The sequence below is a fragment of the Lissotriton vulgaris genome, chromosome 12, assembly GCF_964263255.1.
Source record: "Lissotriton vulgaris chromosome 12, aLisVul1.2, whole genome shotgun sequence".
In the NCBI taxonomy this organism is placed as follows: Eukaryota; Metazoa; Chordata; class Amphibia; order Caudata; family Salamandridae; genus Lissotriton; species Lissotriton vulgaris.
In genome coordinates this window covers 595,664,072-595,677,431 of record NC_141700.1, presented here as the reverse complement: position 1 = coordinate 595,677,431, position 13,360 = coordinate 595,664,072, and the positions used below count along the sequence as shown (strand labels likewise).

General features: G+C 45.7%; 1 protein-coding gene across 1 annotated transcript in view; it reads right to left on the bottom strand.

Annotated features, from left to right (window-relative positions):
- The window catches only part of LOC147677799 (ATP-binding cassette sub-family C member 12-like), a 2,578,840-nt gene that overhangs the window by 352,633 nt on the left and 2,212,847 nt on the right, over positions 1-13,360 (bottom strand). The window lies entirely within an intron of this gene.

The following is a 13,360-nucleotide window of genomic DNA, read 5'->3' as shown; positions in this document are numbered from 1 at the left end:
GTGTGTGGCGCCAGGAGACGTTCAAAGGTCGGACCGGGGTCCGAGGACCCGGTGTAAACATTTGGAACCTTTGACTTTGGGCAGAATCTCCAGCAGCTTCAGGGCCGGGCTGTGCTCCGCTCGACTTCACGGGCCGGGCATCGCTCGGCCTTTCCCCTCGGCCGGGCTTGGCTCCGCCGAGTCCCCCCTCCGCACAAGGACTTCAACTCCCATCAGCCCTACCTGCGGCAAGGACGCCGCCTACAACTCTGCGTGGCGCCAGGAGGCGTTCAAAGGTCGGACCAGGGGCCGAGGACCCGGTGTAATCATTTGGAACCTTTGACTTTGGGCAGAATCTCTAGCAGCTTCAGGGCCGGCTGTGCTCCGCTCGACTTCACGGGCCGGGCATCGCTCCACCTTTCCCCTTGGCCGGGCTTGGCTCCACCGAGTCCACCCCTCCGCACCAGGACTTCAACTCCCATCAGCCCTATCTGCGGCAAGGACGCCGCCTACAACTGTGCGTGGCGCCAGGAGGCGTTCAGAGGTCGGACCGGGGGCCGAGGACCCGGTGTAAACATTTGGAACCTTTGACTTTGGGCAGAATCTCCAGCAGCTTCAGGGCCGGGCTGTGCTCCGCTCGACTTCACGGGTCGGGCATCGCTCCGCCTTTCCCCTCGGCCGGGCTTGGCTCCGCCGAGTCCCCCCCTCCGCACCAGGACTTCAACTCCCATCAGCCCTACCTGCGGCAAGGACGCCGCCTACAACTGTGCGTGGCGCCAGGAGGCGCTCAAAGGTCGGACCAGGACCTCATCCCGTGGGATGCGCGCGGGAGCATGCCGGGACAAGCCGGGCTAAGCCCGGGCAAAGGGCGGGCCCTCTGAGGCCCTCAGAGGCTGAAGTAGGCTGGGCTGGGCGGTATGCAACCGTTACCATGCAACTTTTACCACGCATAGTGTTACAACGCACACCATTGCAAAGCAGGATCCTTTACAACGCATGCCTTTACAACGCATGTCATTACATCGCAGATGCTATTACAACGCATGCCATTACAACGTAAGTATAGGTAAGTATATCATTTTTTTAACCCTTTTTTTAATTACCAAAATATTAAAAATAAATTAAAAAAAATAATTAAAGTAATTTTATATATAGTTTGAGTTTTAGGGTACAGGGGTATTTTTAGGGTTCAGGGCTGGGTTTGGGTTTTGGGGTACAGGGGTATTTTTAGGGTTCAGGGTTGGGTTTGGGTTTTGGGGTACAGGGGTATTTTTAGGTTTCAGGGCTGGGTTTGGGTTTTGGGGTACAGGGGTATTTTTAGGGTTCAGGGCTGGGTTTGGGTTTTGGGGTACAGGGGTATTTTTAGAGTTCAGGGTTGGGTTTGGGTTTTGGGGTACAGGGGAATTTTTAGGGTTCAGGGCTGGGTTTGGGTTTTGGGGTACAGGGGGATTTTTAGGGTTCAGGGCTGGGTTTGGGTTTTGGGGTACAGGGGTATTTTTAAGGTTCAGGGTTGGGTTTGGGTTTTGGAGTACAGGGGTATTTTTAGGGTTCAGGGCTGGGTTTGGGTTTTGGGGTACAGGGGTATTTTTAGGGCTCAGGGCTAGGTTTGGGTTTTGGGGTACAGGGGTATTTTTAGGATTCAGGGCTAGGTTTGGGTTTTGGGGTACAGGGGTATTTTTAGGGTTCAGGGCTAGGTTTGGGTTATGGGGTAGAGGGGTATTTTTAGGGTTCAGGGCTAGGTTTGGGTTATGGGGTACAGGGGTATTTTTAGGGTTCAGGGCTAGGTTTGGGTTATGGGGTACAGGGGTACTTTTAGGGTTCAGTTTTATAAAAATACTTAAATTATATTAAATAATTTTATTTTAGTAATTTTAATATTTATTTAAAAAAGTATATATATATATTTTTAAATTTACAATGACATTAATAAAAAAATGTATTTAATAAATAAAATAATTAAATATTTATTAATTACATTTAAAAAAAATAATAATATAATAATATAAAAAAATAATATACTTACCTATACTTACTCGTTATTCGTTGTAAAGGATCCTGCGTTGTAAATTTTGCGTTGTAATGGTATGCGTGGTAAAAGTATGCATTTTAACGTCATACATCCGGCTGGGCCCACTTATTTTTATTTTTATAATCGTTAGTTCAAGTACATTGTTTGTTTACTCGTTCTTGGCACAGACATTGACTCTTTTTTTAGATAATTTCTGCTCTATATAGCTTTCCTCGCCCTAACTTTTATAGCGTTATTTTATTTATTTATCAGCCTGTATTAAGTATTGCACTTGGTTTCTTTCTGTTACAAAAATAAACATGTCAGCTAAAAAGCTTCGTTCAGGGAGACTCTTGGTGGGAAGGTCTTGTGCAAAGACTAAATCTAACCCACTACGAAACAAGGATGTTCAAAACCTGCAACTCAAGGGCCAGTGCCAGCTATTCCTTTATGGGAAAAGTCTCAAGATAAGAATACGGCAACGGGGGCTGGCTCGGAGCAATTTACTGTAAACAAGGATATTGGTGTAGTCTGTTCCCTTGTGGGGACGCCTGGGCCGACACTGGAGGGTCCAATCTTGGAAAATAATTTAGCCGAGAACTCACAGGTTTGGGAGGGAATTAATCCAACACAACTTTCTGCTTCCCTTAGCGCTAAGTCGCCTGCTCTCAGAGCTGAGTGTGTGCAGCAGCTTAATATTTCTTCAAAATCTGGGATCAACTTGATACAGGAACTAGCAGGTGGTTCCCACTCAAGGGAAGTAGGTAATGGGGACTCTCAACTGCTAGATATTGATTTGGAGCTTTGTGGGCGGTACTTAGCAGATGGATCCTTGAATCTATTTGAGGCCACTAAGACCTTGTTCGTTTCTATTCCTTCAGGCCTTCAACTCTATAGTAGTACCCCTTCTGTTAAATCCCAAGATATACCCTCGCAATCTAACATCTCAAAGAGCCCCGAGCTGAACATATCGGGTATTCATCCAATTTCCCCCCTGCCCAGATAGACCTGATAAACCCATCTCCGAGTCCTTGATTGCTTTAGAACATTTGCTGTCCTCTATACTATTGTTATTAGGTAAATTTGTGGGAAGCTCTGACTGGGTCCTGGAAACAGTTACCCAGATACTGAAGGTCTTATTAAATAAATCTTCAGAAAAGGTATCCTGTTTAGATCCGCATGTTGGTTTGCTAGGGCCCAAGTTCCGTAGTGATATCTCTCCAGGAACTAAGCCCTTGGACTCCTTTCATAATTCAGTCCAGAAAGCCCCGGATGTCACCGCTAGAAACGAGTTACTACCGGCCTCTAAATCTTCTGCATTTAATTGTATTGTGGACTCTGATCTTGAAGTTGTAGAGGAAGCTGGTGAAGCAGTTGATTTAAAACCTGATAAAGAGCTATTCCCTATTTTTGTCCTAGAGACTGAGGAGAAGAAGGAAAAAATAAAAATGGAAAAGCCTAAAAGGAGTAGAGGAAACAAGAGGAAACCTATCCGCAGATATAAAAAAAAGAGGCAGAGACAAATAATTTTTGGTGATATTCAAGACTCGCATATTAAGAGTGATGAAAATAATTCTCTGCCCGTTACTGCTGGGACTGATGATGGGAATCTGAGGCAGGGTGCAAATTCGCAAATAGACGATGTTCCAGCTCCCCCCTTAGAGTACAATGACATCATCTCTAGTTGTACTAATCCCAATTTAGGAAGTCCTAATATTGGTTTGGGGAGGTCTATGAATCTCTTTCTGATAGTGGAGATGATAAAACCTGCTCGTAGCGTAGCATCAGCCCTCAATCCAACGACTCCCTCTTTTTATGCCACGGTAGAAGGTACAGTATGCATAAAAAAAAAATCCTCGATAAACTTCATAGAGGAAAGTATAGACACGCTCACGTTAGACTTCCTCCCTCTCTTTGACTCTGATTTAATACTGAATAGAACCTTGCTTCTTAAATGCTTCAAAGAGATGGAGAGATTGAAGTTAATCCAATCTAATGGCATCAATTTGGTCTCAATTTTGAGAGTTGAGGCTGGGTCGTGCATTAGGGTAAGGTTCTATTCCAAACTTATTGTGAACCTTATTCTGAAGCAGGCAGAGAGCTTTCAGAGTCGTGGGATTGATGTAATGCCTCTTCTCTCCAACTGTAGAGTCGGCTGCTCAGATAGGAGGTCTTTGGGCTCGGGACAAGCCGGCCCTCCTATTATTTTCGAGGACTTAAAGATCTGCATATCGAAAACTAAACGGCTAGTGACACATGTAACTCCTCCTTCTCATTCCATAAACAGTAATAAAGTAGAGGACAATCAGCAATGGAATTGGTTGCCAGGTGCTCTTTCTAGTAAATCAACAGACAACCCTAAACTATTTTCTCATCTTTAGCAGCAGCTTAAAAATTCTCTCATGGAACGCTGCCGGAATCAATAACAGTCCCGAAAAGTTGCAGTATCTTTATTCTCTGGATGCTAGTGTGATCTGCATTCAAGAGACGTGGTGTGTGGACAAAATGATTGTGGGGAGGGATTATTTTGTCCTGGAAGGAGGGGCTTCCCCCTCTAAGAGAGGGCACGCAAAAGGGGGAATTGCGTGCCTGCTCTCTAATCAGATAAAGTGGAATTACTCCCACCACTTAGTTCCTAGCAACCTTTTCCAGACAGTGACTCTGTTCAGTCTTGACAATGTGGAAAAGAAGAACCCCCTGGTAATAATAAATGCTTATATCCCCCCGATGATTGTTTTAATACAGTACTAAAACAAGTCTTTGTTTTTATTAAACAAATTAAGGATACAGTTCTCACCCCCCATGTAATTTTATTGGGAGATCTTAACTGCAAAGTTTCGAACTCAAGCTTGGATCTATTTAGAAACAAGTTTAAAGAGGAATCCTTCCAGATTTTACAAGCTCTTTTTCCAGTTAAAATCAGAACAAATAAGAGAGGGAAACTGCTCCTGGAAGAACTGTCCGAAACAGAGGGTATTATAGCAAATGGAAGGCTTCCTTCCGATACACCGGCAAACTTTACACACAAATCCAATCAAAGTGAGTCGATCTTGGATTACGTAGTCATTGAACATTGCTTCTTTTATCTCCTGAGAGATCTGGTGGTCTCTCAGACTATACTCAGTGACCATAAGGTGATCACTATAACCCTTTCCATATACCCACCCAATGCTGACCCTTGGTCCCTTAATGGTGACTCGGTCAACTTTAGTAATAAAACAGGAAGATGTTTTTGGAACTCAAAAGCCATGAAGGGCCTGGAGCACATCCTGGATAAAACAGTAAAAGATATTCATAACTGGCAGGGGGCTGAATTAATTCATTTCGAGGATTTTATGAAGGAGGTCACTTTAGCCGCAAGAAAATCCAACCAAACCACAGAAAAGACCATACTCCCCAGATTGATCATCCTCCTAAATAAGGAAATAAATAAGCTGGTGAGGAAACAATATTTGTCCAGATCCCCCGAAAGATATCGCAAAATAGTCCTCTTAAAAAGAAGGAGACGTAGGGCCAAGATTAAAATAAATAAAGAAAAAGAGGATTTATTATGGATCAATTTGCGTGAGGCCGTAGTCAACGGTCACACAAGATTATTCTGGTCTCTAATCGGGGAGGGCTGTGGAACAAGAGTCAGTCCCCGTCCAATCCCCATCTCTGAACAAATTTGGGTCAATTACATCGCTAATTTATATGCTAGTAATGGGCCGGTGACCGAGTATAGGGGATCCTGTGAAGATAGTAATTTTCCAATAGATTTCCCTTCTGAAAAAACTATTGAACTGGCCATAAAAGAACTGCGCCCTTCTGGCGCAATGGGGCCTGATGAGCTCCCGGTATCAGTTTTGAAACAGGACTCAGTCGCCTAGAGCAAAATTCTTTTTCTCATATTTAGGTTCTGCTTCATGAGCAAAACTGTCCCCTTGTCCTGGAAAGGGAGTATATTGGTGCCATTGTTTAAGAAGGGCGACAGGAATGCACCCAAGAATTACCGCCAAATCGCTCTGCTCGACGCAATTGGTAAAGTCTTCTCTAAATGTCTCTTATCCTTGATTAATGATTGGGTTGATAGGAGTCACATATTACCCGTAGAACAGACAGGCTTTCGTAAGGGCATGGTACTCTGGATAACCTTTCTGCTCTTCAGATAATCTCTGATAAATATATAAGGGTTCGTGGGGGAAGAGTCTTTGCGGCTTTTATAGATTTCTCCACAGCATTTGACAAAGTGGATCGGCCCTTGCTGTGGAGAAAGTTATCTGCCCTAGGCATGCCTCCTCTCCTGTTAGATTTGGTTCAGGCTCTCCACTCAGACACATGGTGCCAAGTCCTTCAAGGAGGGTAAAGGGGGTTGTCTCAAGTCATTCCTTCCATTAACGGACTAAAGCAGGGCTGTCTTTTGGCCCCTCTGCTTTTTTCCCTGTACATCTCAGATCTCCCTATGTCTTTATCTTCTTGTGATGTTATAGCCCCAGTATTAGGGGGAACTCCAATCTCTTGTTTGCTATATGCGGACGATATCCTAATATTTGACTTAACGCCCAAAGGGTTAAACAATCGTTTGCACGCTCTGCACCATTTTGCAGAATCCCACTACTTGAAGATAAACGCAGCAAAAAGTAAAATCATGTGTATCTCTGGGAGGAAAAAATCAAAATATGAGAACTTTGGTTGGTCAGTAGGAGGTCATAAACTGGAGGTGGTAAAGTCCTATGTCTTCCTGGGGAAAATAATATCCGATAACCTAAGTGACAAGGCCCACATTGATAATAACACCCGGAAGGCCCTGGCTCAGGGTAAAAGCTTGAGTGCATTATACTCTGCCACTGAGAGAAGACATTTCTCTTACTTGCTAGAGGTCTTTCAGGCGAAAATCCCGTCATCCCTCTTGTATGGAATTGAAATAAGAGGGATTGAAATAGTCGATCTAGGGCAATGGGTTTTTTTACACGTTGCAGAAGGAAAAATCTTACGGTTTTTAGCCTCTACCAACACCGCCTGTACAGTGGCAGCCCTGAGACTTGAATTCGGCATCCGTAGTAGTTGGGTGCAGGGCTTGGCAGGGTTAGTGCGTTGGGTAGCCAGTCTGGCTAGAGGGGAAGTGGGGACTCTGAGACACTTGATGAAGAATGAATTGCTGGGCACCTTAAGGGAGTACTCCTTAACTGTAAAGAATTTTAGAAGGGCTGTAGCCCTTCTACAATTGGAGGAGAGTACGCTTTTTACTCTGTCTGCCGGCCAGTTAAAATTACTTTTGAAACAGGCCTCATGGGATCTCAGTTTTAGGTTGGACAGGGAGTCAATTCTTGCAAGGAAGGGATTCACTCCTCTTACGGATACTTGCGTATTAAAACATATGCAACCCTATGTCACCTGGAACTTATCCCACGGCATACAGTGATTTTGGCTTCTCCTGAGGCAGGATCTGCTGCCCTTAAATAATCTTATGGCTAGGTGGTATGGTTGTTCGGCAATTTGTAATTTTTGTAATTTGTTTACTCAAGATTGTATACACGTTTTTTTTATATGTCCTGTACTTCGACCATTTTGGCGTAAGTGGCTGAGACAAATATGCTTGAAATTAAACATTCTTACTGCCAACTCCTTTCTACACGCTTTATATAATCCCCCCAATGAAATGTTCTGTTTTAGTATTTTTAACTTTTTAAAAAGTTTTATAGATATTTATTAGATGGTCTTTTAACTGTGTTGTGCTGATTGTCTTGTATTTTGGTAAATTCTGTAAAAGTCTTTTGCATTTGAACGAGTACTTTGTATTGTGTATCTTTTTATGTGGACCTCTTTGGAGTTCCAAAACATAATAAAATAAACTTGAAACTTGAGTGGGTTTTCAATGGTCCCAGGAAGCTGATGCATCCTTTGTGTGTCTGAAGAAAGCATTTACCTCTGCTCCTGTTTTGGCACACCCTAAACCAGCACTTCCCTTCATCGTTGAGGCTGATGCTTCCGATGCGGCTATAGGACCAATACTGTCACAAAGAGATCCAGAGACAAGTCAGTTAAACCCAATGGCCTACCTTTCCGAGAAACTTAATCCTGCCGAAAAAAACTATACCATTTCTGAAAAGGAAATGCTGGCTGTAAAAAGAGCTTTTCAGGAATGGAGGTAGTACCTCTGGGGAGCAGAATACCCCGTTACAGTGTACTCAGACCATCTCAATCTTCAGTACATGAAGACAGCTAGACATCCTACCCAAAGACAAATGCGATGGATGTTGTTCTTCGCTGAGTACAACTTTGTCATAGCCTTCCGGCCAGGAAGCGAGAACAGGAAAGCAGATGCTCTGTCCAGGCAGGAGGATGGGAACCCTTCATTGACTCCTGCTAAGGAATCCATAGTTGAGCCCTCAAGAGTGATATGCGTCCTCATTGCTGAAACATTCATAGAAAAAGTAAGGAACACTAAACCGCTAGCTCTCTGGGTTGCCTGGGCTGTCAAGGACAACACAAGAAGCATAAGACAGGGGTTGCCTTTTGTGAACAAACAGTTTTTTTTGCCCTCCGTTGTTTTACAAAAGGAGGCATTCCAGTGGTATCATGTGTCTCCCTTGGCTGGACATCAGGGTATACTTAAGACAGTGCTCCTGTTACAGAGACATTTCTGGTGGTCAACTCTGAGAAAAGATGTCGCCTTGTGGGTGTCTCATTGCAAGGTCTGTGCACGCTACAAAAACACCAGTGGTAAGAAGAAAGGGAAACTGATGGTCATGCCTACCCCTCGAAAACCTTGGCAAACCCTCAGCCTTGGCTTTGTAACAGGACTACCACCTGACCAAGGCAAGACCGCGGTTATGGTAGTGGTCGACAGTCTAACCAAACTAGGCCACTTCATTCCTTGTTTCAACCTTCCAACGGCAGGACAAACAGCGCAACCGCTTCTTTCTGAAGTCATCCGTTTGCATGGGGTGCCTGAGGTAATAGTGTCTGACAGAGGACCCCAGTTTATTGCCCGATTTTGGGAACATTGGTGTTTAGTATTACACATTAAGGATTTAATGTCCACAAGCTTCCATCTTCAAACTGATGGACAGACAGAAAGGCTGAACCAGACCCTCAAGAAATATTTTCGTTGTTTTGCCTCTGCTGCTCATGACTCTTGGGTTTCCTTGCTGTGGATGGCAGAATTGGCTTACAACAATGCTTGGCACTGTTCGATAGGGGTGTCTCCTTTCTATGCAACCTATGGGATTGATGCCAACATTCTTCCAGTGTCCATCCCTACCAGCGGGTCAGAACAGCCCTCTGTGTATAGTAGGATGAGGAGACTGCATTCCGTACATAAGCAACTCACCAGACATTTGATCAAAGCCAAGACTGAGTATAAGCAGTGGGCGGATAAACATCATTGTTCAGGTCCCGATTGCCAGGTGGGAGACAGAGTGTGGCTTTCAACTAAGAACATCTGGTTTAAGCTACGGAGCATATTCCACCCTCGCTTCATCGGACCATATGTGATAACCAAGAAGGTGAACCCTGTTGCTTCCAGATTGAAGTTGCCTGTTAGTCTTCGTATACACCCTGTTTTTCATGTCAGCCTTCTGAAGCCTGCTTTGTCGCCTGTACGATGGTGGTGAGGAGTATGAGGTGAAGTACATACGTGATTCCAAGTGGAAGCGGGGTGTGTTGTTGTATCTGGTGGCCTGGAAGGGGTATTCGGCGGAGGATGATTCGTGGGAGCCCTGTGACCACGTGCATGCACCCCTGGCTTTGCAGCGTTTTCATGCAAAGTATCCTGCCAGGCCCGGACCTAGGAGACGCTGAGAAGGGGGACCTACTGTCAGGAATCCACCTACCGCACCTACCTAATGCTTGGACTACAACTCCCATGTGCCCCTACTGCAATTGGGTATTTCTTGTCAACTCTCGCGCTTCAGAGTATGCGCGTTATTCTGTGTTTCCGGCATTGCGGTTTGTCTCCCCAGTGAGCGGACCGCTCTTTCCCAAGTCCAGGAGCTGTTCCTTGCTCCCGCGTCTTCTCCTGGCAATTACCGATTCTGTGGCTGGTGAGTGTTGGACGCAGCTGCCCCTTCTACTTGAAACGGAGCACAGTGTGTTGGCCGACCACGCGCTGCCGTTTCCGCCCTGTGAAGACCGGCTTGTTTCCTCTGCTGTATGGGTCCTTCCTGCGCGGCTGCGCTTCTGACACAAAGCGGAACGTAGTGAGTCGACGGGCCACACATCACCATTTTGTGTTGAATCATTTGTGTAAATCGTGAATATTGCAGAGCATAGTGGTGGCTCCTACATGCTACTGTCATAAGGACTATTGGCTTCCTGAAAGACGGAACGGTCGGTTTCAGCGCTACGTTGCTACAGCACACGAGCCTACCTGCTCGTCGGATTGTCCATCAGCCTGCCTGCCTGTGAGCGTCCAGGGACCCAGGTGCTTCTTCTGCCCCACGGAACCGGGGATTCAGTGCCTCCTTCACCGCGCCTGCTGCCTGCTGTCTCCTCCCCCCGCTGCAACCCTCCACCACCGGGTCTGCAGCTGAGCAGGGGGAGTAGAGACTACAACTCCCAGCAGCCTCCGCGACACGAGCGGAAGTCGCGTAGAGGCTTGGCGCCCGGAGGCGCTGCTTAAGGGGCTGGCCTTGCTGGGGAGCGGGCGTCGGTTTCAGCGCTACGTTGCTACAGCACACGAGCCTACCTGCTCGTCGGATTGTCCATCAGCCTGCCTGCCTGTGAGCGTCCAGGGACCCAGGTGCTTCTTCTGCCCCACGGAACCGGGGATTCAGTGCCTCCTTCACCGCGCCTGCTGCCTGCTGTCTCCTCCCCCCGCTGCAACCCTCCACCACCGGGTCTGCAGCTGAGCAGGGGGAGTAGAGACTACAACTCCCAGCAGCCTCCGCGACACGAGCGGAAGTCGCGTAGAGGCTTGGCGCCCGGAGGCGCTGCTTAAGGGGCTGGTCTTGCCGCGTCGCGGGACCGCGCGCGGGACCGAGCCCGGGGCTTAGCCCGGGCAAAGGGCGGGCCCTCTGTGGCCCTCAGAGGCCTGAGGAGTCTGGGCTGGGCACTACCCCCTGGCCAAATTATCACCATCATCTATAAGATATTTAAATTTGTGCCTAATTATCTTTACATATATGGCACCTATGGAGCCCAAGGTGAACACCAAGAATTTGGTAAAAAAGACGCCTATCCATACTCGTTCTGTCACAAGGAATACTGCGTCTGTTAAAACGCCGCTACCAACTTTAACTGCAATTGATCGCATGTTACAACAGACTATTGTGGTGGTAGCGAACGCTATTGAAAACACTGAAAGACGTTTATCCTTACCATCTAGTGCCTGTCTAATTCAGCATATACCACAACCCAATGATTGCAGCGTAAACAACATCAATAATATCAATGTTACTTCACTATCAAACGATTCCATTTTAATGCAATCCTACACGGGTCTTCCTGGGGCCGAGCCAACGCACGTGGGAAAAGATCCTATTGTTCCTGCATTATTTCAAGATAGGGAAAGTCGTCTGTCTACAACGCCAAATTTAGAGATTGATGTTACATTACCTGAGGTACCGGGTCCTAGTAGCAATGTGTCCAACTCCAGTGCAGTTTTGATTTCCTGTGATAATGAAGATCTTATCCCCATAACTAATTCACTCATCAATAGCTGTGCAGATAGCACGCCTGATTATGGCTCTGCCCACCGTACATCTAGACGCACACGCAAAAGAAAACTAGTGGTCCCAAGTAGGATGTGCATGATACAAAAGGGTAGGAAAAAGAAGGCAACTCTGTCATTACCTGAGCAGTCTAATAGAGGAGAGTCACTATCCATACAGCCAAGTTTAGATCCTGGGCTAAGAGTGAATACTAACCCTACCACATTTAATGAGGAATCTCTAACGCACAAAATAATAGATGCTATAAAGTTTCTTATTTCCCCCCTAACTGACAAACTTGATCAGATTTGTAAAAGGGTGGAAAATTTAGAGAAACTAGGTCTAGCTAAATTAGACATTCTTGAACATCTGGGCACACAAGTTATTTCAACCATCTCGCACGCATCTCATACAAACAAGGATAATGTGATTGTAACTAACACATCTAACACGCAGGTTCCCCCTGCAAGAAATGTCGTCCCCACGGCAACTACTGCCATGTCCAGTAACCTGCATACTCCTACCATAAGCAATACGATAAGTGGGCCATCTGAGGCTAGAGGTAGAGAGGCAATGGGCTATACCTCAGTAAACGGTAATTCACTGGTACATAGCCAATATAATAACATCATTCCTGCAGTGATCAACCTCCCGCCAGAAAGTAGACCATATGTGGCCATCCTTGCCAATGTCCCGAAACTTAAACCCTCCCAATATGAAAATAATGAGACTCTCAAAAATAAAATTTTATACTGGCTTGCCCACAATTGTGGATTTCCCTTAAGAGGGGCAAGTGAGATTCTTTCAACTCAACGGGTAGGGTGGGTGGGCCCCAGCAAAAAGGAAATAAGCGGGGACTGTGTAATTATAAACTATAAAACCACAGAATGGGCAAGAGATTCCATCTTGAATGCACCGATCCCATCGGATACTGAATACAATACTACTCTGTTCCCATTGGACTACTTCTATAGGAATCAGGTGGGATTTAAAGTCCCAGTGCAGAACTTCAAACACCCTAGAGTAATAAATATGCCACACCCACCTGTACAACAGGCACCAGTGCAACCAGTCAGGCATTCAATGTTTCCCCATGGCCAAAGTATGCAATATGTACCACAGCAACCACCGAACCTATTTAGAATATTAAATCCAAACTATCTTAATAATTCTAATGTTCCTGTGTTAGGTACTAGTGCTTATGGCCAATATGCAGTCCCAACATCTAACAGGTTCCAGATATTTAATTCATTAGATGAAAACGATTGACTGGGGGATAACTCCGTTGCTGGACCACCGGTAACTGAAGAACTTAGATTGATGGATGTCAACACGGTTAAGGAATCCCCAATAGACACTGCTGCAGTGAATTTTGATGATCCACCCCTTATAGATGCAATTATATGTAATGGTGAGAATGAACTGGAAAATCAGATAACGCCATCAATCACATCCGTTACTAACTCACCATACGTAGCTGCAGAGGAGAACTTGAGGGTCATCACGTGGAACATAGCTGGGTTAGCCTCTAAGGTCAACACCCCCATGTGGGCTGATTTTATTAAACAGGGGTATGACATCATTTGCCTGCAAGAAACCTGGGACAGAGAAGATGTACACGTTGAGGGATATACATCTTTTAGTGTGAAGGCTGTGGCTTCCCAGGCTGGTAGAGCCAAAGGTGGTCTTGTGACATTGATATCTACTGTACTGACCGAATTTCGTGTTAGCAATCACGTTG